Here is a 25,846-nt window from a genome sequence, read left to right on the forward strand (position 1 = left end):
TAGAGTGTGTATTCGACTCAGTACATCAGAAAATCACGAAGTATCACTATGGTAATAGTAGAGTGTGTATTCAACACAGTGCGTTAGAAGATCACGTAGTTAGGTAGTAGTATAGTGTGTATTCGACTCAGTACATTAGAAAATCACGAAGTATGGTAATAGTAGAGAGTGTATTCGACTCAGTGCGTTAGAAAATCACGTAGTATGGCAATAGTAGAGTGTGTACTCGACTCAGTACATCAGACAATCACGAAGTATGGTAATAGTAGAGTGTGTATTCAACACAGTGCGTTAGAAGATCACGTAGTTAGGTAGTAGTATAGTGTGTATTCGACTCAGTACATTATAAAATCACGAAGTATGGTAATAGTAGAGTGTGTATTCAACATAGTGCGTTAGAAGATCACGTAGTTAGGTAGTAGTATAGTGTGTATTCGACTCAGTACATCAGAAAATCACGAAGTATGGTAATAGTAGAGTGTGTATTCAACACAGTGCGTTAGAAGATCACGTAGTTAGGTAGTAGTATAGTGTGTATTCGACTCAGTACATTAGAAAATCACGAAGTATGGTAATAGTAGAGTGTGTATTCGACTCAGTGCGTTAGAAAATCACGTAGAATGGAAACAGTAGAGTGTGTATTCGAGACAGTACGTTAGAAGATCACGTAGTTTGGTAGTAGTATAGTGTGTATTCGACACAGTACATTAGAAAATCACAGAGTATGGTAATAGTAGAGTGTGTATTCGACACAGTGCGTTAGAAGATTACGTAGTTTGTTAGTATTATAGTGTGTATTCGACTCAGTACATTAGAACATCACGAAGTATAATAGTAGAGTGTGTATTCGACACAGTGCGTTAGAAGATCACGTAGTTTGGTAGTAGTGTAGTGTGTATTCGACACAGTACATTAGAAAATCACGGAGTATGGTAATAGTAGAGTGTGTATTCAACACAGTGCGTTAGAAGATCACGTAGATTGGTAGTAGTATAGTGTGCATTCGACACAGTACATTAGAAAATCACGGAGTATGGTAATAGTAGTGTGTATTCGACACAGTGCGTTAGAAGATTACGTAGTTTGTTAGTAGTATAGTGTGTATTCGACTCAGTACATTAGAACATCACGAAGTATGGTAATAGTAGAGTGTGTATCCGATTCAGTGCGTTAGAAAATCATGTAGAATGGTAATAGTAGAGTGTGTATTCGACTCAGTACGTTAGTAAATCACGTAGAATGGTAATAGTAGAGTGTATTCGACAGAGTGCGTTAGAAAATCGCGTAGTATGGTAATAGTAGAGTGTGTATTCGACACAGTGCGTTAGAAAATCACGTAGAATGGTAATAGTAGAGTGTATATTCGACTCGGTACATTAGAAAATCACGAAGTATGGTAATAGTAGAGTGTGTATTCGACTCAGTACATTAGAAAATCACGTAGTATGGTAATAGTAGAGTGTGTATTCGACTCAGTACATTAGAAAATCGCGTAGTATGGTAATAGTAGAGTGTGTATTCGACACAGTGCGTTAGAAAATCACGAAGTATGGTAATAGTAGAGTGTTTATTCGACACATTGCGTTAGAAAATCACGTAGAATGGTAATAGTAGAGTGTGTATTCGACTCAGTACATTAGAAAATCACGTAGTATGGTAATAGTAGAGTGTGTATCGACTCAGTGCGTTAGAAAATCACGTAGAATGGAAACAGTAGAGTGTGTATTCGAGACAGTACGTTAGAAGATCACGTAGTTTGGTAGTAGTATAGTGTGTATTCGACACAGTACATTAGAAAATCACGGAGTATGGTAATAGTAGAGTGTGTATTCGACACAGTGCGTTAGAAGATTACGTAGTTTGTTAGTAGTATAGTGTGTATTCGACTCAGTACATTAGAAAATCACGTAGTATGGTAATAGTAGAGTGTGTATCGACTCAGTGCGTTAGAAAATCACGTAGAATGGAAACAGTAGAGTGTGTATTCGAGACAGTACGTTAGAAGATCACGTAGTTTGGTAGTAGTATAGTGTGTATTCGACACAGTACATTAGAAAATCACGGAGTATGGTAATAGTAGAGTGTGTATTCGACACAGTGCGTTAGAAGATTACGTAGTTTGTTAGTAGTATAGTGTGTATTCGACTCAGTACATTAGAACATCACGAAGTATAATAGTAGAGTGTGTATTCGACACAGTGCGTTAGAAGATCACGTAGTTTGGTAGTAGTTGTCGTGGCCTGTGGTAAGGCAGAGATGAAACAAACCAAAGTTTGCAGGAACAATCGATAGACTTAACTTTATTCAAAACATGGCTTCACCAACCGACAGGTACAATGCGCATGTGTGAACTACAAGCGCGGGAAATATGCTAATAAGACCAATATACTACATTCCTCTACCCTTAGCTAAAAATTACATTTTGTTTCACAAAACTAATTTTTATAACACCATACAGAAGTAAATGCTTAACGCTAAATTTTAACAAGACTGTATGTATAACAAGCACATACAAAACAAGTACATCAACATTTGTTTAAATGCAACTACTTTTAGTATCTGTCAATACAAAATCTTTAAATTACAAAAAAAAAATTATTGACCAAATGTTTTGACATGAAATTGCAGGAAAGACTGTAGTATTTCATACACAGGTGTGAGATAATAGAATGCAGGCATGTATAGAGTAATAGCTTTCAAGCTCTTCACAAGATTGTAGCTGATTGGCTACCCAACCCTAACACTCACACCAATCAGAGTACAGCTGGTTTGTTGACAGTATCAAATTCTGCCAAGTATACATGCTTCCACTCAGGCAGCTCTCAGGATTTGTCATCACAAGTTGTGATTGGCTGTGATTGGCTGCTGATCCCTTGAGACTTTACTTGGGTGTATAATGGCCTATTATAGGTACAGGAGACGTGCATCTAGTGACAAGAACCAATCAATGCCTCAGCATCAGATTGTACAATTACCTACACAGCCCAGACAATATCAAAACACATTGTGCTTTTCTACAATATATTCACTTAACTGGTGCACTCAATTATATATACTGTGAACTTGTACAACAAATATTGGCATGACAAATGTTACAATCTGTATAGTCCCAAATCTGTTTGTATTATTATATTCGGTGGGGGGCGGAAACTATTGAAATAAAAAAGCAGCTCACAACACATTGAAAAAACAAAAAAAATTGAATCCGTATTTGGCATCTGTGAAGAAAAATATTAATACTTGATGCTTAATTTGCATATCATTAACATATAGCATATGAAACTGATGCATGAAGAATTACACCACTATTCTAAGGTAAGTCAGTTCATAAACATGTGCATATGAAAAGAGACGTTAGCTTCTTGAAAGACAATGTATACAGTAAGACTCGTCTTTTTCGCTCACGTTACAATTTTAGCTAATTTGTAATTTCGCTAATTCAAAATATATTCAAAGTATATTCTCACAATAAAGATTGTTTTTTAGGTAAAATAAGATTCTGTTCATTCATGCATTGAGTCAAATTTTTTAAAATAGTGCTTCACAAACAAGTACTTCCAGATCTTCCTGAACTTAAAACTGTCAGTTTCAACAAAATTGTCATGAAATTAAATACTGTGGAATACCGGTACTTTATTTTCGCTGGAATTAATTTTTGCTGAAAAGGCTTTTGGGGCGTTTTGCATGGAACTTATTTTCACCGATTTTTGATGAGTTTAATGTGAAATATAGAAAAAAAAGTATATTCGCTGGATTTTATTTTCACGAAATCATCCCTTCAGCGAAAATAAATTCCAAGCTAAAATAAAGTATTCTACAGTAATTGTAGTTTAGCCATGTAAGCTTAGATGACCTCTGGAGCCTGAATCTTTTTGTTATTATGGTAATATTATTATTCTTAAATGTTAAGCTTTCCTTTATAGTCTATGAGAATATACAGCCACAGGTTTTTTTCAAAGAATAGGTATGTACCCATGTGCTTATCACTTATAGTAGTGAGTATAGTTGTAGTAGTGATTATAGCAGAAATCTTTTTGTTTTTGTACAAAGGCTACGGATCTGGGTTTACAGAATTTAGGTTGGACAGTTTTGTCAACATGAATTTTGGCTCCAAAACCACGCAACTTTCCCAGAGAATCATCAAACAAATTTTCATGCTTATCTAGAACTACTCGCAAATAATTACATGTGGTAGTATCACTATCATTAGAACTTAAGCTTGAAGTACACACCTTTGTTAAATTAATTGGCACTTGTTCAATCCAATTTCTGCCAACAAGGTTGGGACCCTTTCCCTCAACTACATCAAGAGGTAAATTCTTAACACTCTTATTGTCAAACTGAACAGTCACATATTTACGACCTATAATGTTCACACGTTCACCAGTGTAGGTTTTCAGACGAATAGGACTGTCCTGCAACTGTGAATCTTGTAACTTGTGAAACGATGACTGATTCAGCAAGGTAAATGGACATCCAGTATCCACTTCAAAATTAGTGTTCACTCCATCAATCCCTAAATTAACTGTATACTGTAAAGGGGTTAATTATTCACTGGGTTTTAATTTAGCTTATTTCGCTGAGTGGAAAATGCGCTAAATTAAAACTCAGTGAATATGTAAAATTGGGCATAGAACACATTATCTAAATGACAAAACCGTGAATTTAAAACCCACTGAATATGCCTGAAATGGTAAATCAGTGAAATTTAAACCCAGTGAAAATTAGTCATTTTACAGTATCCACCAGACTTGGAATTGCTACACTTCCCAAGTAGTTCATCGGACTGACAGTGACCAAAAACATTGTCATATGGGTATGTTTGGGTATCACTGCTTTCCCCATCTGATTCAGTCATGTGATTAGCAGCCTTAACTCGCTTTAGCTTTTTACATGCGACTTTAATGTGTCCACCTTTTTTACAATAGTGACAAATTTCTTTTCGAAATTTGCAAACACGTGGTAGGTGATTGATTTCCTAGACAACGATAACATTGTTCTGCTACTTGCCCTTGATTAGTGCATTTTCCAAAGACAAAGTTGTTTCCATCAGTAATTTACGTTGTGTAGTCTGATCATTAATACCACAAACTAAGCGATCACGTAACATAGTTTCAAGGGTCGTACCAAAATTGCAGTGTTCTGAAAGTCTACGTAATTCAGCCATGTATGATTGTACACTTTCACCGGGTTTACGGACACGCGAGTTAAACTTATAACGTTCAACAATTTCACTTGGTTTCGGCGTGTAGTGAGCTTTCACAAGCTTTACTAAATCTGCATAGCTGCTTTTGGTTGGTCCGTCTGGCTGGCACAAATTTTTAATCAACGCGTACGTTTTGGGACCCACGGAAGACAATAACACGGCACGTTTTCGATCATTGTCATCAATAGAATTTGCGTGAAAGAACTGGTCCATCACTTCACAGTAGTCTTCCCAAGTCTGTTCCTGTGGGTTAAATTGACTCACCGTTCCCATCAGTGAACTCGCCATTTCAAATACTAGTAATTAACGTACGGACGTGTAAAATAGACGTACAGCGCCAACAGTTCAGTTCTGGATGAGTTTTCTATCGACAAGTTTTACCACTTTACGGACTTGCAGAATGTCAAAAACAGTCGTGCCGGTTCTCCAAATACACAATCCCATCCTCGTCGCCAAATATGTCGTGGCCTGTGGTAAGGCAGAGATGAAACAAACCAAAGTTTGCAGGAACAATCGATAGACTTTACTTTATTCAAAACATGGCTTCACCAACCGACAGGTACAATGCGCATGTGTGAACTACAAGCGCGGGAAATATGCTAATAAGACCAATATACTACAGTAGTATAGTGTGTATTCGACACAGTACATTAGAAAATCACGGAGTATGGTAATAGTAGAGTGTGTATTCAACACAGTGCGTTAGAAGATCACGTAGTTTGTTAGTAGTATAGTGTGCATTCGACTCAGTACATTTCAACATCGCGAAGTATGGTAATAGTAGAGTGTGTATCCGATTCATTGCGTTAGAAAATCACGTACAATGGTAATAGTAGATTGTGTATTCGACTCAGTACGTTAGTAAATCACGTAGAATGGTAATAGTAGAGTGTGTATTCGACACAGTGCGTTAGAAAATCGCGTAGTATGGTAATAGTAGAGTGTGTATTCGACACAGTGAGTTAGAAAATCACGTAGAATGGTAATAGTAGAGTGTGTATTCGACTCAGTACATCAGAAAATCACGTAGTATGGTAATAGTAGAGTGTGTATTCGACTCAGTGCATTAGAAAATCACGCAGTATTGTAATAGTAGAGTGTGTATTCGACTCAGTACATCAGAAAATCACGTAGTATGGTAATAGTAGAGTGTGTATTCGACTCAGTGCATTAGAAAATCACGCAGTATGGTAATAGTAGAGTGTGTATTCGACTCAGTACATTAGAAAATCACGAAGTATGGTAATAGTAGAGTGTGTATTCGACTCAGTACATCAGAAAATCACGTAGTATGGTAATAGTAGAGTGTGTATTCGACTCAGTGCATTAGAAAATCACGCAGTATGGTAATAGTAGAGTGTGTATTCGACTCAGTACATTAGAAAATCACGAAGTATGGTAATAGTAGTGTGTATTCGACTCAGTACATTAGAAAATCACGTAGTATGGTAATAGTAGAGGGTGTATTCGACTCAGTACATTAGAAAATCACGCAGTATGGTAATAGTAGATTCTGTATTCGACACAGTACGTTAGTAAATCACGTAGAATGGTAATAGTAGAGTGTGTATTCGACACAGTGCGTTAGAAAATCGCGTATATGGTAATAGTAGAGTGTGTATTCGACACAGTGCGTTAGAAAATCACAAAATATGGTAATAGTAGAGTGTGTATTCGACACAGTGGGTTAGAAAATCACGTAGAATGGTAATAGTAGAGTGTGTATTCGACTCAGTACATTAGAAAATCACGTAGTGTGGTAATAGTAGAGTGTGTATCGACTCAGTGCGTTAGAAGATCACGTAGTTTGGTAGTAGTATAGTGTGTATTCGACACAGTACATTAGAAAATCACGGAGTATGGTAATAGTAGAGTGTGTATTCAACACAGTGCGTTAGAAGATCACGTAGTTTGGTAGTAGTATAGTGTGTATTCGACACAGTACATTAGAAAATCACGTAGTATGGTAATAGTAGAGTGTGTATTCGACACAATGCGTTAGAAGATTACGTAGTTTGTTAGTAGTATAGTGTGTATTCGACTCAGTACATTAGAACATCACGAAGTATAATAGTAGAGTGTGTATTCGACACAGTGCGTTAGAAGATCACGTAGTTTGTTAGTACAATGTAGTATAGTGTGTATTCGACTCAGTACATTTGAACATCACGAAGTATGGTAATAGTAGAGTGTGTATCCGATTCAGTGCGTTAGAAAATCACGTAGAATGGTAATAGTAGAGTGTGTACTCGACACAGTGCGTTAGAAAATCACGTACAATGGTAATAGTAGAGTGTGTATTCGACTCAGTACGTTAGTAAATCACGAAGTATGGTAATAGTAGAGTGTGTATTCGACTCAGTACATTAGTAAATCACGTAGAATGGTAATAGTAGAGTGTGTACTCGACACAGTGCGTTAGAAAATCACGTACAATGGTAATAGTAGAGTGTGTATTCGACTCAGTACGTTAGTAAATCACGAAGTATGGTAATAGTAGAGTGTGTATTCGACACAGTGCGTTAGAAGATTACGTAGTTTGTTAGTAGTATAGTGTGTATTCGACTCAGTACATTAGAACATCACGAAGTATGGTAATAGTAGAGTGTGTATCCGATTCAGTGCGTTAGAAAATCACGTAGAATGGTAATAGTAGAATGTGTATTCGACACAGTGCGTTAGAAAATCGCGTAGTATGGTAATAGTAGAGTGTGTATTCGACACAGTACATTAGAAAATCACGTAGTATGGTAATAGTAGAGTGTGTATTTGACACAGTGCGTTAGAAAATCGCGTAGTATGGTAATAGTAGAGTGTGTATTCGACACAGTGCGTTAGAAAATCACGAAGTATGGTAATAGTAGAGTGTTTATTCGACACAGTGCGTTAGAAAATCACGTAGAATGGTAATAGTAGAGTGTGTATTCGACTCAGTACGTTAGAAAATCACGTAGAATGGTAATAGTAGAGTGTGTATTGACTCAGTACGTTAGAAAATCACGCAGTATGGTAATAGTAGAGTCTGTATTCGACTCAGTACGTTAGTAAATCGCGTAGAATGGTAATAGTAGAGTGTGTATTCGACACAGTGCGTTAGAAAATCGCGTAGTATGGTGATAATAATAATTTTATTAACACTTACACATTCCCCGGAGGGATTGGCAATGGTATACTTAGCAAACAAAATGAAAAACCTAAAGAGTGAAAGGAGATTGTCACGGGGGTTGCTGTTAGTTCAAAACACTTCTTTAGGTACCTTGCTACAGAGAGTGTTAAGCCACTGTTGTTTAGCAAGGCTATGAATTGTGTCTTTGGTGAAAAATATTTTGGATTTTGGCTTTTGCCATTTCGAATAGGACATTTCTTTCGGGGTATATCTTTTACATGACATCATGAGGTGATATTCATCTTCTATTTCATTTTGATCACAAAGGTTGCATAATCTATTAGCAAGGTGTATTCCTTTGTGTCTGCCAGTCTCAATTATGGTCACTCAGGCGAAGTTTAGTTAAATTTTCGCGCATCTCAATGTTTTTCAGGGTAACAAGGTAGGTTTCAAAAGCAAAATTGTTTTTTAATTTTTCATTTTGTTTTGATCGATTATCATTATGTCATTCACTTTTCTAAGTTGATATGATTGATGTTTGTATATTTTTGTTAATTTGTCCTAATTGCCTTGCTGTTAGAATTTCATCGCTGTCGACCAGGTTAGACTGGTTGATATTATTCTAAAGGGAATCTATATTGGTGTACCATTTACTATTAAATTCTTTATTTTCTTGGAAAGCTAGTTTTAGTAATGGATTTGACGAGTTCTTTACACAATTAAACTATTTTATCATTTGTTTTTCGATAAAAGTCTCCAATGGGTAACGTCCAAGTTCACCGTATAACCCCATTGCTGTGGTGTTTTGGGATGTCCCCAAGAAAAAAACGAAGATAATTTATATGTACATCTTGAATTGGTGATTTTTTTGCTTTTTAGGCCTTCCATGAATTTACCATTAGCGCTTACTATTAATCCTTGGTAATTAGTGCATAAGCCAAGACTACAAAATAGAGGTCATCGGTACTGCACAGGGGCATCATATTTATATGATAGCCCCCTGGAATGAGTAGCTTTTTTCGTGTTACCATGCCAAATATATACCCAGCCCATAGATGCTCGAATCTGCTGTAATCGTTTATTTTCAAACAGATACAGAATATATTTAATTATATAGCAATATATTTTGGATAAATTATGTCACATTTTGTGAATGCTAATATGCGGACACACATTTGTGCATATATATTCCGTATTTGTATGTCAATACTGTTACCATGGCAACTTTATACCCAAATTACAATAAACATCTTTTTCATTTCATTGCATTAATTGCGTTTTGGGGAAAATTGATTATTGACTACATATTTAGTTTTTGTTACTGTTTCATAACGAACAGCATTCGCTGTTTTCTTGTGCATTAAAAAAAAATATTTACATACGCGCACAGTGTAATATAACAATCACTCTTTGGCAGAGCTCGGCACTTTTTATTTTTAAGATTTCGTATTAAATATCCTTATTTGAAACTAATTGGGTGAGTTAAGATTTTTTCAATATAACCATAACTGTAATTTTATACGTACTGTTGATATTAATATTTGACGATTTCAAATGTACATGACTTGAAACGTATAGTGGAACGCTTTTCTCATGTAGTGCTTCGAACACTCAATTTGACTGCATTTTCTATATAATATTTTTACAGTACTAAGCCAATAACTCTAAAGACGTGGAGAATTTATATGTTATTGTTTTCATTATGAGCACATATCAGCCAGATTATCAAATAATATCATGTGATATTACATACAAATAGATGTAGTTTGGTGACAGAAACACAATGTCATTAGATAATCAAAATACATGATTATTGTGTAATGCTAGGGAACTTTCATAGAAACTTATGATATCATAATAATATATTACGTGGAATGTTTTGTACATTTTCAGGCCGATACTGGTTTTTGAGAAAGAAATCGATTAAGACTGATAAAAATGGAAGAAGGTCAAAAATATGCCCCTCAAAGGTGCATCATCCACACTAAGTCATCACGTTTTAACCCACAGGAACAATTGACTAGTCCCCAGAACTTGCATTCCTGGTTGACATTACTTGCCGCTGCCACAGTAAGGAATTACACTGCTATTTGACAGTTGGCAGATCCACTTCAAGATGAAGAAGAGGTTCCACATATATTCTACCACAGTCACTGTCGAAGTATTTTCACTATGAAGAAGGATCTAGAGTCACGGAAGCGAAAAGCCCTAAATAGTGTGTCAAGTGATGATGGTAGTATCATCCATATGAGGAGACCAACCAGGGGACCATCTTCAGAGTCGAGAGTTTATACAAAAGAGTGTGTCTTTTGTAAAAAGCAAAAGTACCAACAAGGAAAACGAACAAGGGAGCCACTGGTAAAAGCTGACCATATACTTCGTAAAACAGCAATTAAAAAGAATGACAAAAATATATATTACTCGTAGAGATATAGTTGCCGCAGAAGTACATTACCACCATACATGTAGTTGCTACGGAGATTACACAAGAGATCCAAGTCGCCCACATTCATCACATAGTCAATTATCGGATGAAGTAGCAGATGAAGATATACATTACTTAACTGTAGAACGAGAATCATATGTTGAACTGTTCAGTCATGTGAGGGAAGAACTAATGGTAGAACTGAATTGACAACCTTGAACAGTTTGACAACAATGCTCATAAATATTTTGAAGTCCAAGAGAATCTCTAACATAAAAGAGTCAACAACAAAAATGTCCATCGTAAACTGGAGCTGAATTTAAAAACACACTACACATTTTTTCTGATGAGAAAGGTAAATTACTGATGTTTCCTGATAACCTTAGCATCTATAACCTTGCACAGCAATGCCACTCAGTTAAGCAAGAGATGTTGTTATGGGAATCCAAATCATCAGAAATTAGAAAATACATTGACATCTTCACATATAAGAACACCCATTAGAAGTATGAAGAGGACAGAGCCATGGCCTTGCCACCCATCTGATGTTATAGAAGAGTCACTGGTTATACTTACAGAGCTTGGGCGTTTATATCTTGGTCTCCTTACTGGTACCCAGAACAGAAATGTCCATCACAAAGGGTTGAAATGTTGATAAATTCATTTAGCCAAGATATTATATATGCTGTAACTTGTGGTCAAGTGAACCTATCTAAACATGTTATGCTGTCTTATGGAGTGAAAACCCTCACTGGGAATCTCGAACTTGTACAAACTCTTAACAGGTACGCAGGTTGAAGAAAATGACACAGGTATCTGTCTGCAGAAACTAGCCGCTGCTTCAAACCAAACAGTTGTGCTTCCACATAGCATTCGGTAATATATATACACAACACTTGCCTGTGATAACATAGACCGACTCGAAGAAACTCTGACAGGGGCTGATACAACACACCGTGTGAATGGCATTGCTGTACAGCCTAGAGTATATGGTCCTCATCTACCTATGGTCTCTCTACCAGATGTTGGGAAATTTAAGCAACGTACAATTTGTGCTGAGAAGCCAATATATGTAGCTGGGGAGCGTTTTGGATCTCATCCATTGCACACTAGAGAGGACGACAGAGAGGTACAAAAACAGGCAGCACATTTATCCAAATGCAAGAATTTTATCTGGCAACTTGCAAGACAGAAAAACAGTACTGATCAAACAGTTCCAAGCTGAACAGGTTTTTTCAACATCACTACACGCAACATGGCCATTGTATCTCAAGATGTTATAGATTATCTGCCAACGATTAATGCAGCTGCAACTGAAATGTCTACAGTATTGGAAATACTGAACCAATCTGACCTCATGAGAAATGAACTACACCTGGAAAACATGGTTATAGTATTTGATCAGGCATTGTATGCTGAAGCTTCAGAAATTGTATGGAAACTTAGTGAGAGATATGCAAAAAATATACTCCGGCTAGGTACATTTCATGCCAGCCTGGCCCTACTAGCTATACTAGGCAAACGATTCCAGGATGCTGGATTACGTGATCTTTGTATAGAGTGTATTCAGTGACCGGTGTGCTTGATGGAAAGATGTACATACAATAGAGCAGTCAGAATGCACAAATATATATATGAAGCATTACTCCGTATTGTATTGTATGGAAAGGTTTCATTCCTTGGATTGAAATAACCAACCCAGACACGATACATCATGTCCATTTGCTACTTCAGCAAGTTGATGTTCTACATAATGATGTCTGTCAAAATAATTTTGAAGCACTGCTAGAGCAAGAAGATCTGAAACAGACCATGCTACTCTGGAATCAACACGGCCAATATCTGCGATGTCATAATGGAAGCATGTCAGCTTTTTTGGCTCTCATACATTGACATAGTTGGTGATATCTTACTAGGATTGCTGAGAGCATCAAGAGAAGGCAATTGGAAATTACACCTCTACTCCATTTGAGAAATGATTCCATGGTGTTTTGCTTATCATCGACACAATTATGCCAGGTATATATCAGTATACTATGCACAAATAACAAACCTTCCTGTAACGCATCCAGATGTTTACCAGCATTTTATAGATGGTGGTTTTTCTGTACAACTTGCTGCTGAAAATCCTTTTGGTCGAATCCCTGTCGATCAGACAACTGAAGTCATAGTTAACAAAGACACAGAAACGACAGGTGGCACAACTAAGTTCAGCCAAAAAGCAGGAGCTGTAAATAGGTTTTACCTAACAGCTGAATATCGTGTTTTTTTTTCATTTTTGAGTCAACTGAGGGAGATGACCCAGGTGAACAGATCTGATTTCCATCACGGTGAACTACATAAACCCCGAATAGATAAAGATGAGAAAGCTGTTTCTGCAGTTGTTGAAGTACTGGAGAATTGGATAAACCCCTTTGATGAAAATCAAGATCTTGTCAGCATCTCGACAGCAAAGAAGTCTCCAGAAGATTTGGAATATGACATAAATCATGTTCATGCCATAGGAGGGCTTCAAACAGAAAGGCTTGATTCAGACAAAAAAGTCCCATGATCCAATGAAAAGAAACAAGTTGAGCAAAAAGAGTAGAGTACAAAGCTTGGAAAATCCATAATGCTCAAAACAGATAGATCACTATTTGACCGAATGATCGTCATTGCTTAAAGTCGAAGTTTACATATGAGAGAGGCATTTTCACATGAACTTGGACCCCTACCATGGGCACTGGCTACAACAGAATGTTTATTGAGAAAGACCTCTAAATTCACCTTAGCCTTACATCTGCAAAAAACAGTAGCACCTGCAGAAAATATGCCAGAGAATTCAGCTACAGTGATTGATGGAATGAGCTTGGTACAGAAGGTTAGGAATGATCTAGGCACATTTGGAGATATCGCAGCCTCTATTCATTCCATGGTTCTGAAAGAAGGATCTTATAGCACAAGAATCGATGTTCTTTTTGATACTGATCGTTAAATTTCAATAAAAAAACATCGAAAGGAGTTATAGAGGAGAAGAACAATGATTATTTTTGCAACACATCAGCGAAAATCAAATGGTAAAGCAGTGGAGACGATTCCTAAAACAAGTAAACAATAAGACTAGCCTCATAGAATTCCCCGTAAATGAGTGGAAAAAGGCAAAGTACACTTATAAGTTGAAGGAAAAGACACTTTACATCACACATTTGGAAAAGTGTTGGAAGATATCTAGCTAGAAGTGGGTGTTTAGAGGTTCCAACCCTCTTTAGTCAACACGAAGAAGCAGATAGGCGTTTATTACTGCATGCTGCCCATGCTTCCGAAGAAGGATTTTCAGCAGTGACAATCTGCTCTGAAGACACTGATGTCTTTATATTATGTCTAGCATTTAAAAAACGAATTCGTGCTCCCCTGTTTAATAATTGTGGCACTGCAATTCGTACACGTTTAAATGATATTGATAAAGTAGCTACATCAATTGGATTGGATATGTGCAAGACACTTATTGGCCTGCATTCATACACTGGGTGTGAAACAGTCAGCGCATTTGCTGGAAAGGGCAAGCTAAGAGCAATTCAAATTATAAAAACAAATACCGAAGCGAGAAAAGCTTTAGAGAAACTTGGTGATAGCTAGGAATTAATCCACAGCTCCATGATGGCTTGGACAAATTTGTTTGCCTATTGTATGCTGCTAAACCCTCAATTGATGACATTAATAAGCTAAGGTATAATAAGTTTTGCTCCAGAAATGGGGAAATTGAATCCCAACAGTTACCACCAAGCAAAGACTGTCTTCAAAAACATTCTCTTCGAGCAAATTACCAAGTAACCATTTGGAAGAGAAGACTCCTGACCCAGTGCAAAATGGATGGAAAATGGAAAGCCATGAAGATCGACGTGATCTTACCATTGATTGGATGAGCCAGGCCCCAGCTCCGGATGCAGTGTTTAGTCTGAAAGGCACAGATATGTGCAGACTGAGAGACTGTGCCAATCAAATATCTGATGAGGCCAATGATTTAGACATTGATATACACGCAGAAGAAGATACATATGATGGGGATGATGACATTTATTAATGTGACTAACTGGATCATAATTAGATATTTACTGAATTTTAGAAGTTTTATTTGTGTTAAAAACCATGTATCTTATGTACACTATTTTAACATGAATGTCTTAAGCTAAGCCACATTTGTTACATTTATTCACATTGCATGAGCTGAAGTTGAGAAATAATATGCAAGCAAATAAATAAATATACAAATGTTATTTAATCTGATTTTTGTTCAGTCATTCATTTACTTAGTATACAATATGTTTGGTGTCATTATATAGACACACTGGTCTATAACACCTCAATGACAATATTTATGGAACAAACAACCTACCAGAATACACACCAAATGTTACATCATCACTTATGCTATTAATATTGGTTGTCATGGCAACATAACACTGTCTGTAATCATGCTAATTTTTTTAAACAAATATGAAAACTTAATTATATTGTAACTTGGCACATAATTGAATGCAAGTGATTAAGACAATTGTCATATAGAGCATTGTATATACTGCATTGCTTTCATATCAATTATTACAGCTGATTTGAGCATCTATTTTTCCGTGTCAACAGTTAGATGCCATTTTTTAGTGTATATCGATAAATTATCAAGGCAAGTTTGTAATCCTGTTTTTGATTCAGAAAGTATTACAAGATGTGATGTTTCAAAATTCTGTTTTGCCTGGTTATCCCATATATATTTAGATGGCAGGGGGTCTAATATATTTTTTTTGGAAGTTTTATTTATTTTGAGAAGATTATCTGTTATTACTTGTATGGACAATGTTATTAAACAATGGTCTGAGATTAATGAGAAACCATGTACTTTAAATTAATTAATTTTATCAAATAATATATTAGAAGTAATAGCAAAGTCAATGGTACTGCTACCTCTTGGTGTGTGGCATGTGTATTTACCCATTGAATCACCCATACTTCAAATTATCAAGGCAAGTTTGTAATCCTGTTTTTGATTCAGAAAGTATTACAAGATGTGATGTTTCAAAATTCTGTTTTGCCTGGTTATCCCATATATATTTAGATGGCAGGGGGTCTAATATATATTTTTTTGGAAGTTTTATTTATTTTGAGAAGATTATCTGTTATTACTTGTATGGACAATGTTATTAAACAATGGTCTGAGATTAATGAGAAACCATGTACTTTAAATTAATTAATTTTATCAAATAATATATTAGAAGTAATAGCAAAGTCAATGGTACTGCTACCTCTTGGTGTGTGGCATGTGTATTTACCCATTGAATCACCCATACTTCTACCGTTTAAAATAATTAGGTTGCAGTCAATGCATAATTGAATCAGTTTCCTGCCGAATTTGTTTACACTGTATAATGAGTGGACATCCATGTTATTACGTTTCCGAAAATTGTCATTTATATAATGAGTTGGTAAGGGGAGATGCTGGTTTTTACTGTCATCCACTACATCATCCAAGTTGCCAATTCTACTATTAAAATCTCCTAATAGGATGATGTCACCTTCAGATGAGAATTTTATGATGTCTTTTTCTAAGAGACTAAATAGGTCAAGATCGTTGTTTTATAAATAAAAGAATTTTCAGGGGGAATGTAAATACAACCAACAAATAGATGTTTGTCAGAATTGGGTATTGCTTTGTTGATTTTGCACCAAATAAAGTTATTTATACAGCCTTTAATTTCAGTCAGGTGTTTTTTTATATCTATTTCTAAATAAAACAGCAGCCCCTCCCCTATGTTTTTTAGGGTTTTTAATACAATTATTTCTGTCATGGCGAATCATGTCAAAATCATACCTGGTATACTAAAACTACCATGGTAAAACTGAGCCATGGTAATGGTATAATGTGTATTCGACACAGTGCTTTAGAAAATCACGTAGTATGGTAATAGTAGAATGTGTATTCGACTCAGTGCGTTCGAAAATCACGTAGTATGGTAATAGTAGAGTGTGTATTGGACACAGTACGTTAGAAAATCAAGTAGTATGGTAATAGTAGAGTGTGTATTCGACACAGTGCGTTAGAAAATCACGTAGTATGGTAATAGTAGAATGTGTATTCGACTCAGTGCGTTCGAAAATCACTTCGTATGGTAATAGTAGAGTGTGTATTGGACACAGTACGTTAGAAAATCACGTAATATGGTAATAGTAGAGTGTGTATTCGACACAGTGCGTTAGAAAATCACGTAGTATGGTAAGAGTGTGTATTGGACACAGTGCGTTAGAAAATCACGTAGTATGGTAAGAGTGTGTATTCGACACAGCGCGTTAAAATATCACATAGTATGGTAAGAGTGTGTATTCGACGCAGCGCGTTAAAATATCACGTTATCACGTAGTATGGTAATAGTAGAGTGTGTATTCGACACACTGCGTTAGAAAATTACGTAGTATGGTAAGAGTGTGTATTCGACACAGTACGTTAAAATATCACGTAGAATGGTAATAGAGTGTGTATGCGACACAGTGCGTCAGAAAATCCCGTAGTAAGGTAATAGTAGAGTGTGTATTCAACACAGTGCGTTAGAAGATCACGTAGTTAGGTAGTAGTATAGTGTGTATTCGACTCAGTACACTAGAAAATCACGAAGTATGGTAATAGTAGAGAATGTATTCGACTCAGTGCGTTAGAAAATCACGTAGTATGGCAATATTAGAGTGTGTATTCGACTCAATACATCAGAAAATCACGAAGTATGGTAATAGTAGAGTGTGTATTCAACACAGTGCGTTAGAATATCACGTAGTTAGGTAGTAGTAAGTATAGTGTGTATTCGACTCAGTACATTAGAAAATCACGAAGTATGGTAATAGTAGAGTGTGTATTCAACACAGTGCGTTAGAAGATCACGTAGTTTGGTAGTAGTATAGTGTGTATTCGACTCAGTACATTAGAAAATCACGAAGTATGGTAATAGTAGAGTGTGTATTCAACACAGTGCGTTAGAAGATCACGTAGTTAGGTAGTAGTATAGTGTGTATTCGACTCAGTACACTAGAAAATCACGAAGTATGGTAATAGTAGAGAATGTATTCGACTCAGTGCGTTAGAAAATCACGTAGTATGGCAATATTAGAGTGTGTATTCGACTCAATACATCAGAAAATCACGAAGTATGGTAATAGTAGAGTGTGTATTCAACACAGTGCGTTAGAAGATCACGTAGTTAGGTAGTAGTAAGTATAGTGTGTATTCGACTCAGTACATTAGAAAATCACGAAGTATGGTAATAGTAGAGTGTGTATTCAACACAGTGCGTTAGAAGATCACGTAGTTTGGTAGTAGTATAGTGTGTATTCGACTCAGTACATTAGAAAATCACGAAGTATGGTAATAGTAGAGTGTGTATTCAACACAGTGCGTTAGAAGATCACGTAGTTAGGTAGTAGTATAGTGTGTATTCGACTCAGTACATTAGAAAATCACGAAGTATGGTAATAGTAGAGTGTGTATTCGACACAGTGCGTTAGAAAATCACGTAGTGTGGTAAGTATGTGTATTCGACACAGTGCGTTAAAATATCACGTAGTATGGTAATAGTAGAGTGTGTATGCGACACAGTGCGTTAGAAAATCCCGTAGTAAGGTAATATTAGAATGTATATTCAACTCAGTACGTTAGTAAATCACGTAGAATGGTAATAGTAGAGTGTGTATCGACACACTGCGTTAGAAAATCACGTAGTATGGTAAGAGTTTGTATTCGACACAGTACGTTAAAATATCACGTAGTATGGTAATAGTAGAGTGTGTATTCGACACAGTGCGTCAAAATATTACGTAGTATGATAATAGTTGAGTGTGTATTCGACACAGTATGTTAGAAATCACGTAGTATGGTAACAGTAGAATGTGTATTCAACACAGTACGTTAGAAAATCACGTAGTATGGTAATTGTAGAGTGTGTATTCGACACAGTGCGTTAAAATATTACGTAGTGTGATAATAGTAGAGTGTGTATTCGACACAGTACGTTCGAAAATAACATAGTATGGTAATAGTAGAGTATGTATTCGACACAGTACGTTAGTAAATCACGTAGAATGGTAATAGTAGAGTGTGTATCGACACAGTGAGTTAGAAAATCACGTAGTATGGTAAGAGTGTGTGTTCGACACAGTACGTTAAAATATCACGTAGAATGGTAATAGAGTGTGTATCGACACAGTGTGTTAGAAAATCATGTAGTACGGTAAGAGTGTGTATTCGACACAGTACGTTAGGAAATCACGTGGTATGGTAATAGTAGAGTGTGCATTCAACACAGTACGTTAGAAGATCACGTAGTTAGGTAGTAGTAAGTATAGTGTGTATTCGACTCAGTACATTAGAAAATCACGAAGTATGGTAATAGTAGAGTGTGTATTCAACACAGTGCGTTAGAAGATCACGTAGTTTGGTAGTAGTATAGTGTGTATTCGACTCAGTACATTAGAAAATCACGAAGTATGGTAATAGTAGAGTGTGTATTCAACACAGTGCGTTAGAAGATCACGTAGTTAGGTAGTAGTATAGTGTGTATTCGACTCAGTACATTAGAAAATCACGAAGTATGGTAATAGTAGAGTGTGTATTCGACACAGTGCGTTAGAAAATCACGTAGTGTGGTAAGTATGTGTATTCGACACAGTGCGTTAAAATATCACGTAGTATGGTAATAGTAGAGTGTGTATGCGACACAGTGCGTTAGAAAATCCCGTAGTAAGGTAATATTAGAATGTATATTCAACTCAGTACGTTAGTAAATCACGTAGAATGGTAATAGTAGAGTGTGTATCGACACACTGCGTTAGAAAATCACGTAGTATGGTAAGAGTTTGTATTCGACACAGTACGTTAAAATATCACGTAGTATGGTAATAGTAGAGTGTGTATTCGACACAGTGCGTCAAAATATTACGTAGTATGATAATAGTTGAGTGTGTATTCGACACAGTATGTTAGAAATCACGTAGTATGGTAACAGTAGAATGTGTATTCAACACAGTACGTTAGAAAATCACGTAGTATGGTAATTGTAGAGTGTGTATTCGACACAGTGCGTTAAAATATTACGTAGTGTGATAATAGTAGAGTGTGTATTCGACACAGTACGTTCGAAAATAACATAGTATGGTAATAGTAGAGTATGTATTCGACACAGTACGTTAGTAAATCACGTAGAATGGTAATAGTAGAGTGTGTATCGACACAGTGAGTTAGAAAATCACGTAGTATGGTAAGAGTGTGTGTTCGACACAGTACGTTAAAATATCACGTAGAATGTTAATAGAGTGTGTGTCGACACAGTGCGTTAGAAAATCATGTATTACGGTAAGAGTGTGTATTCGACACAGTACGTTAGGAAATCACGTGGTATGGTAATAGTAGAGTGTGCATTCAACACAGTACGTTAGAAAATCACGTAGTATGGTAATAGTGTGTATTCGACACAGTACGTTAAAATATCACGTAGAATGGTAATAGAGTTTGTATGCGACACAGTGCGTTAGAAAATCCCGTAGTAAGGTAATATTAGAGTGTATATTCAACTCAGTACGTTAGTAAATCACGTAGAATGGTAATAGTAGAGTGTGTATCGACACAGTGCGTTAGAAAATCACGTAGTATGGTAAGAGTGTGTATTCGACACAGTACGTTAAAATATCACGTAGAATGGTAATAGAGTGTGTATGTGACACAGTGCGTCAGAAAATCCCGTAGTAAGGTAATAGTAGAGTGTGTATTCAACACAGTGCGTTAGAAGATCACGTAGTTAGGTAGTAGTATAGTGTGTATTCGACTCAGTACACTAGAAAATCACGAAGTATGGTAATAGTAGAGAATGTATTCGACTCAGTGCGTTAGAAAATCACGTAGTATGGCAATATTAGAGTGTGTATTCGACTCAATACATCAGAAAATCACGAAGTATGGTAATAGTAGAGTGTGTATTCAACACAGTGCGTTAGAAGATCACGTAGTTAGGTAGTAGTAAGTATAGTGTGTATTCGACTCAGTACATTAGAAAATCACGAAGTATGGTAATAGTAGAGTGTGTATTCAACACAGTGCGTTAGAAGATCACGTAGTTTGGTAGTAGTATAGTGTGTATTCGACTCAGTACATTAGAAAATCACGAAGTATGGTAATAGTAGAGTGTGTATTCAACACAGTGCGTTAGAAGATCACGTAGTTAGGTAGTAGTATAGTGTGTATTCGACTCAGTACACTAGAAAATCACGAAGTATGGTAATAGTAGAGAATGTATTCGACTCAGTGCGTTAGAAAATCACGTAGTATGGCAATATTAGAGTGTGTATTCGACTCAGTACATTAGAAAATCACGAAGTATGGTAATAGTAGAGTGTGTATTCAACACAGTGCGTTAGAAGATCACGTAGTTTGGTAGTAGTATAGTGTGTATTCGACTCAGTACATTAGAAAATCACGAAGTATGGTAATAGTAGAGTGTGTATTCAACACAGTGCGTGAGAAGATCACGTAGTTAGGTAGTAGTATAGTGTGTATTCGACTCAGTACATTAGAAAATCACGAAGTATGGTAATAGTAGAGTGTGTATTCGACACAGTGCGTTAGAAAATCACGTAGTGTGGTAAGTATGTGTATTCGACACAGTGCGTTAAAATATCACGTAGTATGGTAATAGTAGAGTGTGTATGCGACACAGTGCGTTAGAAAATCCCGTAGTAAGGTAATATTAGAATGTATATTCAACTCAGTACGTTAGTAAATCACGTAGAATGGTAATAGTAGAGTGTGTATCGACACACTGCGTTAGAAAATCACGTAGTATGGTAAGAGTTTGTATTCGACACAGTACGTTAAAATATCACGTAGTATGGTAATAGTAGAGTGTGTATTCGACACAGTGCGTCAAAATATTACGTAGTATGATAATAGTTGAGTGTGTATTCGACACAGTATGTTAGAAATCACGTAGTATGGTAACAGTAGAATGTGTATTCAACACAGTACGTTAGAAAATCATGTAGTATGGTAATTGTAGAGTGTGTATTCGACACAGTGCGTTAAAATATTACGTAGTGTGATAATAGTAGAGTGTGTATTCGACACAGTACGTTCGAAAATAACATAGTATGGTAATAGTAGAGTATGTATTCGACACAGTACGTTAGTAAATCACGTAGAATGGTAATAGTAGAGTGTGTATCGACACAGTGAGTTAGAAAATCACGTAGTATGGTAAGAGTGTGTGTTCGACACAGTACGTTAAAATATCACGTAGAATGGTAATAGAGTGTGTATCGATACAGTGTGTTAGAAAATTATGTAGTACGGTAAGAGTGTGTATTCGACACAGTACGTTAGGAAATCACGTGGTATGGTAATAGTAGAGTGTGCATTCAACACAGTACGTTAGAAGATCACGTAGTTAGGTAGTAGTAAGTATAGTGTGTATTCGACTCAGTACATTAGAAAATCACGAAGTATGGTAATAGTAGAGTGTGTATTCAACACAGTGCGTTAGAAGATCACGTAGTTTGGTAGTAGTATAGTGTGTATTCGACTCAGTACATTAGAAAATCACGAAGTATGGTAATAGTAGAGTGTGTATTCAACACAGTGCGTTAGAAGATCACGTAGTTAGGTAGTAGTATAGTGTGTATTCGACTCAGTACATTAGAAAATCACGAAGTATGGTAATAGTAGAGTGTGTATTCGACACAGTGCGTTAGAAAATCACGTAGTGTGGTAAGTATGTGTATTCGACACAGTGCGTTAAAATATCACGTAGTATGGTAATAGTAGAGTGTGTATGCGACACAGTGCGTTAGAAAATCCCGTAGTAAGGTAATATTAGAATGTATATTCAACTCAGTACGTTAGTAAATCACGTAGAATGGTAATAGTAGAGTGTGTATCGACACACTGCGTTAGAAAATCACGTAGTATGGTAAGAGTTTGTATTCGACACAGTACGTTAAAATATCACGTAGTATGGTAATAGTAGAGTGTGTATTCGACACAGTGCGTCAAAATATTACGTAGTATGATAATAGTTGAGTGTGTATTCGACACAGTATGTTAGAAATCACGTAGTATGGTAACAGTAGAATGTGTATTCAACACAGTACGTTAGAAAATCACGTAGTATGGTAATTGTAGAGTGTGTATTCGACACAGTGCGTTAAAATATTACGTAGTGTGATAATAGTAGAGTGTGTATTCGACACAGTACGTTCGAAAATAACATAGTATGGTAATAGTAGAGTATGTATTCGACACAGTACGTTAGTAAATCACGTAGAATGGTAATAGTAGAGTGTGTATCGACACAGTGAGTTAGAAAATCACGTAGTATGGTAAGAGTGTGTGTTCGACACAGTACGTTAAAATATCACGTAGAATGTTAATAGAGTGTGTATCAACACAGTGCGTTAGAAAATCATGTAGTACGGTAAGAGTGTGTATTCGACACAGTACGTTAGGAAATCACGTGGTATGGTAATAGTAGAGTGTGCATTCAACACAGTACGTTAGAAAATCACGTAGTATGGTAATAGTAGAGTGTGTATCGACACAGTGCGTTAGAAAATCACGTAGTATGGTAAGAGTGTGTATTCGACACAGTACGTTAAAATATCACGTAGAATGGTAATAGAGTTTGTATGCGACACAGTGCGTTAGAAAATCCCGTAGTAAGGTAATATTAGAGTGTATATTCAACTCAGTACGTTAGTAAATCACGTAGAATGGTAATAGTAGAGTGTGTATCGACACACTGCGTTAGAAAATCACGTAGTATGGTAAGAGTTTGTATTCGACTCAGTACATTAGAAAATCACGAAGTATGGTAATAGTAGAGTGTGTATTCAACACAGTGCGTTAGAAGATCACGTAGTTAGGTAGTAGTATAGTGTGTATTCGACACAGTACGTTCGAAAATAACGTGGTATGGTAATAGTAGAGTATGTATTCGACACAATACGTTAGTAAATCACGTAGAATGGTAAAAGTAGAGTGTGTATCGACACAGTGAGTTAGAAAATCACGTAGTATGGTAAGAGTGTGTATTCGACACAGTACGTTAAAATATCACGTAGAATGGTAATAGAGTGTGTATCGACACAGTGCGTTAGAAAATCACGTAGTACGGTAAGAGTGTGTATTCGACACAGTACGTTAGGAAATCACGTGGTATGGTAATAGTAGAATGTGTATTCGACACAGTTCGTTAGACATTCACGTAGTATGGTAATAGTAGAGTGTGTATCGACACAGTGTGTTAGAAAATCACGTAGTATGGTAAGAGTGTGTATTCGACACAGTACGTTAAAATATCACGTAGAATGGTAATAGTAGAGTGTGTATTCGACACAGTGCGTCAAAATATTACGTAGTATGATAATAGTCGAGTGTGTATTCGACACAGTATTTTAGAAATCACGTAGTATGGTAATAGAGTGTGTATCGACACAGTGCGTTAGAAAATCACGTAGTACGGTAAGAGTGTGTATTCGACACAGTACGTTAAAATATCACGTAGTATGGTAATAGTAGAGTGTGTATTCGACACAGTGCGTTAAAATATTACGTAGTATGATAATAGTAGAGTGTGTCTTCGACACAGTACGTTAGAAAATCACGTAGTATGGTAATAGTAGAGTGTGTATTCGACGCAGTACGTTAGAAAATCACATAGTATGGTAATAGTAGAGTGTGTATTCGACACAGTACGTTAGAAAATCACGTAGTATGGTAATATTAGAGTGTGTATTCGACACAGTACGTTAGAAATTACGTAGTATGGTAATAGTAGAGTGTGTATTCGACACAGTACGTTAGAAATCACGTAGTATGGTAATAGTAGAGTGTGTATTCGACGCAGTACGTTAGAAAATCACATAGTATGGTAATAGTAGAGTGTGTATTCGACACAGTACGTTAGAAATCACGTTGTATGGTAATAGTAGAGTGTGTATTCGACGTAGTACGTTAGAAAATCACATAGTATGGTAATAGTAGAGTGTGTATTCGACACAGTACGTTAGAAAATCACGTAGTATGGTAATATTAGAGTGTGTATTCGACACAGTACGTTAGGAAATCACGTGGTATGGTAATAGTAGAGTGTGCATTCGACACAGTACGTTAGAAAATCACGTAGTATGGTAATAGTAGAGTGTGTATCGACACAGTGCGTTAGAAAATCACGTAGTGTGGTAAGAGTGTGTATTCGACACAGTACGTTAAAATATCACGTAGTATGGTAATAGTAGAGTGTGTATTCGACACAGTGCGTTAAAATATTACGTATTATGATAATAGTAGAGTGTGTCTTCTACACAGTACGTTAGAAAACCACGTAGTATGATAATAGTAGATTGTGTATTCGACACAGTACGTTAGAAAATCGCGTAGTATGGTAATAGTAGAGTGTGTATTCGACGCAGTACGTTAGCAAACCACGTAGTATGGTAATAGTAGAGTGAGTAGAGTGTGTATTCCACACAGTACATTAGAAAATCACGTAGTATGGTAATAGTAGAGTGTGTATTCAACACAGTACGTTAGAAAATCACGAAGTATGGTAATAGTAGAGTGCGTATTCGACACAGTGCGTTAAAATATTACGTAGTATGATAATAGTAGAGTGTGTTATCGACACATTACGTTGGAAAATCACGTAGTATGGTAATAGTAGAGTATGTATTCGACACAGTACGTTAGAAATCACGTTGTATGGTAATAGTAGAGTGTGCATTCGACACAGTACGTTAGAAATCACGTAGTATGGTAATAGTAGAGTGTGTATTCGACACAGTCCGTTAGAAAATCGCGTAGTATGGTAATAGTAGAGTGTGTATTCGACACAGTACGTTAGAAAATCGCGTAGTATGGTAATAGTAGAGTGTGTATTCGACACAGTACGTTAGAAATCACGTAGTATGGTAATAGTAGAGTGTGTATTCGACACAGTCCGTTAGAAAATCGCGTAGTATGGTAATAGTAGAGTGTGTATTCGACACAGTACGTTAGAAAATCACGTAGTATGGCAATAGTAGAGTGTGTATTCGACACTGCGTTAGAATATCA

General features: G+C 36.3%; 1 protein-coding gene across 1 annotated transcript in view; it reads left to right on the forward strand.

Annotated features, from left to right (window-relative positions):
- LOC100370825 (adenosine deaminase 2-like) overlaps window positions 1-25,846 on the forward strand; it is a 145,943-nt gene that overhangs the window by 15,369 nt on the left and 104,728 nt on the right. The window lies entirely within an intron of this gene.

Source organism: Saccoglossus kowalevskii, chromosome 4, assembly GCF_978046115.1.
Source record: "Saccoglossus kowalevskii chromosome 4, keSacKowa6.1, whole genome shotgun sequence".
NCBI lineage: Eukaryota > Metazoa > Hemichordata > Enteropneusta > Harrimaniidae > Saccoglossus > Saccoglossus kowalevskii.